Source organism: Lissotriton helveticus, chromosome 6 (assembly GCF_964261635.1).
Source record: "Lissotriton helveticus chromosome 6, aLisHel1.1, whole genome shotgun sequence".
Lineage (NCBI taxonomy): Eukaryota > Metazoa > Chordata > Amphibia > Caudata > Salamandridae > Lissotriton > Lissotriton helveticus.
The window spans coordinates 2,119,764,222-2,119,771,057 of record NC_136067.1 but is presented as its reverse complement, the minus strand read 5'-3'; the positions used below and the strand labels follow the sequence as shown (position 1 = coordinate 2,119,771,057).

Sequence of the window (6,836 nt, the reverse complement as noted above, 5' to 3'; positions counted from 1 at the left end):
CGCTCAGCTGCCTCCAAATCAAATGCTGGTAACGCTCAGCAGCCTCCAATCAAATGCTGGTAAAGCTCAGCAGCCTCCAATCAAATGCTGGTAACGCTCAGCTGCCTCCAAATCAAATGCTGGTAACGCTCAGCAGCCTCCAATCAAATGCTGGTAAAGCTCAGCAGCCTCCAATCAAATGCTGGTAACGCTCAGCTGCCTCCAAATCAAATGCTGGTAACGCTCAGCAGCCTCCAAATCAAATGCTGGTAAAGCTCAGCAGCCTCCAATCAAATGCTGGTAACGCTCAGCTTCCTCCAATCAAATGCTGGTAAAGCTCAGCTGCCTCCAATCAAATGCTGGTAAAGCACAGCTGCCACCAATCAAATGCTGGTAAAGCGCAGCATCCTCCCATTCAAATGCTGGTAAAGCACAGCAGCCTCCCAATCAAATGCTGGCAAAGCTCAGCAGCCTCCCATTCAAATGCTGGTAAAACACAGCAGCCTCCCAATCAAATGCTGGTAAAGCTCAGCAGCCTCCCAATCAAATGCTGGTAAAGCACAGCAGCCTCCCATTCAAATGCTGGTAAAGCACAGCAGCCTCCCAATCAAATGCTAGTGAAGCACAGCATCCTCCCATTCAAATGCCGGTAAAGCACAGCAGCCTCCAAATCAAATGCTGTTAAAGCTCAGCAGCCTCTCAATCAAATGCTAGTAAAGCACAGCATCCTCCCATCCAAATGCTGGTAAAGCACAGCAGCCTCCCAATCAAATGCTGGTAAAGCACAGCATCCTCCCATTCAAATGCTGGTAAAGCACAGCAGCCTCCCAATCAAATGCTAGTAAAGCACAGCATCCTCCCATTCAAATGCTGGTAAAGCACAGCAGCCTCCAAATCAAATGCTGTTAAAGCTCAGCAGCCTCTCAATCAAATGCTAGTAAAGCACAGCATCCTCCCATCCAAATGCTGGTAAAGCACAGCTGCCACCAATCAAATGCTGGTAAAGCACAGCATCCTCCCATTCAAATGCTGGTAAAGCACATCAGCCTCCCAATCAAATGCTGGTAAAGCACAGCTGCCACCAATCAAATGCTGGTAAAGCACAGCATCCTCCCATTCAAATGCTGGTAAAGCACAGCAGCCTCCCAATCAAATGCTGGTAAAGCACAGCATCCTCCCATTCAAATGCTGGTAAAGCACAGCAGCCTCCCAATCAAATGCTGGTAAAGCACAGCATCCTCCCATTCAAATGCTGGTAAAGCACAGCAGCCTCCAAATCAAATGCTGTTAAAGCTCAGCAGCCTCCCAATCAAATGCTAGTAAAGCACAGCATCCTCCCATCCAAATGCTGGTAAAGCACATCAGCCTCCCAATCAAATGCTGGTAAAGCACAGCATCCTCCCATTCAAATGCTGGTAAAGCACAGCAGCCTCCCATTCAAATGCTGGTAAAGCACAGCAGCCTCCAAATCAAATGCTGTTAAAGCTCAGCAGCCTCCCAATCAAATGCTGGTAAAGCACAGCATCCTCCCATCCAAATGCTGGTAAAGCACATCAGCCTCCCAATCAAATGCTGGTAAAGCACAGCATCCTCCCATTCAAATGCTGGTAAAGCTCAGCAGCCTGCCAATCAAATGCTGGTAATGCTGGTAAAGCTCAGCAGCCTCTCAATCAAATGCTGGTAAAGCTCAGCAGCCTCCAATCAAATGCTGGTAACGCTCAGCTGCCTCCAAATCAAATGCTGGTAACGCTCAGCTGCCTCCAAATCAAATGCTGGTAACGCTCAGCAGCCTCCAATCAAATGCTGGTAAAGCTCAGCAGCCTCCAATCAAATGCTGGTAACGCTCAGCTGCCTCCAAATCAAATGCTGGTAACGCTCAGCAGCCTCCAATCAAATGCTGGTAAAGCTCAGCAGCCTCCAAATCAAATGCTGGTAACGCTCAGCAGCCTCCAATCAAATGCTGGTAAAGCTCAGCTGCCTCCAATCAAATGCTGGCAAAGCACAGCAGCTTCCAATCAAATGCTGGTAAAGCTCAGCTGCCTCCAATCAAATGCTGGTAAAGCTGAGTGTTAGCCTGAGGTTGAGTCTGAAGCAGGCTCAGCCAGACCTCACAGAAGCCTGTGTGCCTCTAAAGGTGCGGCCCTGCTCAGAGCAGAGGTGAGCAATGCCAACCAGCACCGGAAGTGAGCCCTGGGGGCGGTTCCTCGGTGACTCACAGACCCAGAAGTGAGGTGCAGAGTGACAGCCCGGCCAGAGCTGGGGAGAGGGGGCTGCAGGTGACGCCCCCACGCGGCCCAGAGAGGACCTGCACCCGTCGGTCGCTCCAGGTAACCCCTGCTCCGAGCGCCGCAGAAGGGAGCCTTTAGCTTCCAGGCGCTACATTATCGGATCCGCATTAATAAAACTCTAATAATTAAGAAACCTCGGAATCACCTGCTATTTGACATCATTGTTTAAATTAAGACTTCCGCACGCGCGCTGCTAACGCCCGGCTATAAATACCTAAACCCTAGGACACAAAAGCATGTATTTAAATAGGGCTATCAGCAACATATATGGAATAGAAAGGGGCAGCCTCAAAAGTGCTAGTGCAGGGTGCGGTACAAAAGGGGGTGGTGATGGACGGAGCATCTGAATCAATCAAACACTCACACCCAGTCAAAGTGCAGGGGGCAGCAACACATTATTCCTTGGAGCAGACACCACCAGAGTGGTGACACACTGAAAGGCTTCAATACAATAAGGGGCACAATCTGTCCTGTCAGCCCAATATAACATCCATTAAAATCACTTAAAAACGCCAGAATGTTCTTCCAAGGGTGCACAAAATCCGACCAGTGCTGGTGCAACAGGTATAGCAGCAGAATATTCAGAAACAGAAGTGGATTATTCCCTAAAGTGCTAGTGCTGTCAACATTGAAGATTCAATATTTTAAAATCACTAACCTGTGTACACACCCAACCCTCTATAAACACCAGAATGTTCTTCCAAGGGTGCACAAAATCCGACCAGTGCTGGTGCAACAGGTATAGCAGCAGATTATTCAGCAGAAACAGAAGTAGATTATTCCCTAAAGTGCTAGTGCTGTCAACATTAAAGATTCAATATTTTAAAATCACTAACCTGTGTACACACCCAACCCTCTATAAACACCAGAATGTTCTTCCAAGGGTGCACAAAATCCGACCAGTGCTGGTGCAACAGGTATAGCAGCAGAATATTCAGCAGAAACAGAAGTAGATTATTCCCTAAAGTGCTACTGTTGTCAACATTGAAGATTCAATATTTTAAAATCACTAACCTGTGTACACGCCCCGCCCTCTATAAACACCAGCGTTGTGTCAATGTTTTAAATGCCGGTATGATGCTATACAGCCTGTGAATTGTTGAACTAATGTCCTAGTGGGCAGATGGAGCAGGGCTTGGCCTCTTGGGGGAGCCCCAGGGATTAAAGCAGAACCCCTCAGTGAGGTAACACATTTTGTCAACAGGATGATGAGAATGATGCTGTCTGGATTGAAGGAAGCAATGATGGCTGCCGGCATGGGCAAACTCCCAATGGTTTCCACTCTCCCTGTAGCCTGGTTCTGCGCCTGTTCAAAGATGCTTGGCAGAGACACACATGTTCGAAGGATTCTTCACAAGGGCCCCAGCCCCTTCAGGTTGTACCATGGTTAGGCTGGCGCCAGCTGGCTAGATGTTTCAAAAACGGCCACTCCCCCAACCTAAGGGCGATCAATCTTGCTTTCAGATGAATTGCATACTTGCAGGTGAGATATAACTCTGGGAGGCTGACTGGCACATGCTGATGGCTGCCCAGGCGTGTCTGCGCTTTACGAAGAGGGCTCTGTCTGAATGGCAGGACCAAAGGCGGACACATTATCTGTGGCCCGTTTTGAATTATAATTGACTCAAATTATGGCCCAAAGTTCTTTTGCTTTCAGTCATTGCTGGCAGTGCTCGAAGAACCGATGGTGTGCTTGGCCTGGCCCACTCACTAGAGCTGATTTCAGTCCAGAGGAGCCTCTAGACAATCCAGACCCCTGGCAACTTATGACACAGGCTGAGGACTGGCTACCTTCTTGTCTTGAAGGCCCAGTTCCAACCGGATCTGGAATGTAGATGGGACTTCGGCAGAAGAAAACCCCTTTGTATATCTTTATAACGAGTTTATTCAGCAGGCTGTTGTCCCTACCTAGTAAAATGTCCTTGCAATAGGTCAATGAAAGAGAGATTTTGGTCCTCATGACTTCCAGCAGGGGGGAGATGCTAGGCTCCAGTAATGATTTTGATAATTTCGATCGAGTCACCTGGAGGGTCAGGGCTTTTGCTTTGACTTCTTTCTGTTGCTTCATGAAAAAACCCTAGCATCAATATGCACCGCCAGATACTTGCAAGTTTGATCTGACACAATTGCCGTTTTAAAGCCAGCCACTACCTGATATTTTTTCCTGCCAATGGTAACAAACTTTGCATTCTTCAAATTTACCTCTAGGTTGTTGATGGTCATTTGAGTGTGAAATTGGCTAAGCAGCCATTGGAGGCCTACCCTGTAAGACTGAACAGGGCAAGATTGCCAGGATGCAGCAGGTTACTGACCTCGTCGCACTCAACACCGGCCACATCCCAGGATGTCACCGAGCCGCCCCGAAGCACACCCACGGACCCTTCAGCTGCCTCGCCTGCAAGTTCACCTGCATCCGGACCTTCCCTGCACCCGCCAAGCCGAACTCCAGCAGCACCCACCTCAAGTGCATCCTGCTCAACACCCGCTCCGTCCACAGACACGCCGTAGAACTCTGGAACCTGCTCGACACCACCGCCCCCGACGTTGCCTTCATCACCGAGACCTGGATGAACGCCTCCTCAGCCCCAGACATCGCCATCGCCATCCCAGAGGGGTACAAGATCACCCGGAGGGACCGCGACAACCAGACCGGAGGAGGCATCGCCATCATCCACAGAGACACCATCCGCATCACGACCAACACCGACGACACCCTCACCACCGCTGAACACCTGCACTTCCAGATCCACACCAACCCGAAGACCACCCTCAGAGGCACCCTGATCTACCGACCCCCGGGACCACGCACACGATTCAGCGAGGACATCGCCGACTTCGTCAGCCCGCACGCTCTCCCCTCCGCCGACTACATCCTCCTGGGGGACCTCAACTTCCACCTGGAGAACAACAACGACCGCAACACCACCACCCTGCTCGACAACCTCGACAACCTCGGACTCAAGCAACTGGTGACCACCCCCACCCACCTCGCCGGACACACACTCGACGCCGTCTTCTCTTCCAGCAAAGACGTCACCTTCAGCCACGCAACAGGACTCCACTGGACGGACCACAGCTGCGTCCACTTCACCTTCAGAAGAACGACGATCCACCACCTCCAGCAACAGGTTGCTCGAAGAAGCTGGAACAAGATCACAGCCGACCAGCTCACCGCCTCCCTGAGCCAGCACCCTCCCGCCAACTCAGCGAACCCCAGCCAGGCCGCCGACAACCTCACGAAGTGGATCAGCAACTGCGCGGACGAACTCGCCCCTCTGAGGACCCCGCCCAGCAGATCCTGCAGCAGAAAAACACCATGGTTCACCGACGAACTCAAGTGCTCCAAGAAGAACTGTCGAGCCCTCGAGAAAGCCTGGAGAAGGGAACCAACGACGGACAACATGGCCACCCTCAAGCTCGCCACCCGGAAACACCACCAACTGATCCGCGCCACCAAGAAAAATGCATACAAGGACCGGCTGGACAACAACGCACACAACTGCAAGGAACTCTTCAACATCGTGAAAGAGCTCTCCAACCCCAACGCCGGAAACAACGACATCACCCCGTCGCAAGACCTCTGCAACTCCCTCGCGTCCTACTTCCACAACAAAATCACGGACATACACAACAGCTTCAACAACCAACCAACGCAAGCCACAACCGCAACGACGCCACCATCCACCACCCTCCGCACCTGGACCCCGATCAGCACCGAAGACACCATCCGCACCATGAACTCCATCCATTCCGGATCTCCGACTGACCCCTGCCCTCACCACGTCTTCAACAAGGCCGACGCTGTCCTCGCACCCCACCTGCGGGACATCATCAACACCTCCTTCGACTCCGCCACCTTCCCTGAGAGCTGGAAGCACGCCGAAATCAGCGCTCTCCTCAAGAAACCCACAGCAGACCCCACCGACCTCAAGAACTACCGTCCCATCTCGCTCCTCCCGTTCCCGGCCAAAGTCATCGAGAAGACCGTCAACAAACAGCTGGCCGCCTTCCTCGAGACGAATGGATCCCTCGACCCCTCACAGTCCGGCTTCCGAGCGAACCACAGCACGGAGACCGCCCTCATCGCCGCCACCGACGACCTTCGAACTCTGATGGACAACGGAGAAACAGCGGCCCTCATCCTCCTGGACCTCTCCGCGGCTTTCGACACTGTCTGCCACCGCACCCTAGTACAGCGCCTCAGCAACATCGGAATCCAGGAGAAGGCACTGGAATGGATCACCTCCTTCCTCGACGGAAGAACACAAAGAGTCCGCCTACCACCGTACAAGTCAGAGGCCACGAAAGTCATCTGCGGCGTACCCCAAGGATCCTCGCTGAGCCCAACCCTCTTCAACGTCTACATGAGCCCCCTCGCGGCCATCGCACGCCAACACAACCTGAACATCATCTCCTACGCCGACGACACCCAGCTGATCCTCTCCCTGACCAACGACCCCGCCACCGCCAGAGCCAACCTGCACGAAGGGATGAGAGACGTAGCCGAATGGATGACGACCAGCCGCCTGAAACTGAACTCAGACAAGACGGAGGTCCTCATCCTGGGCT

General features: G+C 52.2%; 1 long non-coding RNA gene across 1 annotated transcript in view; it reads left to right on the top strand.

The window, feature by feature from the left end:
- The first annotated feature begins 2,184 nt into the window (after window positions 1-2,184).
- Window positions 2,185-6,836, top strand: part of LOC144762089 (uncharacterized) — a 39,366-nt gene continuing 34,714 nt past the window's right edge. The window contains exon 1 of the long non-coding RNA XR_013596045.1: window positions 2,185-2,306. This is a non-coding gene — a long non-coding RNA (uncharacterized LOC144762089). The remainder of the gene's footprint in view (window positions 2,307-6,836) is intronic.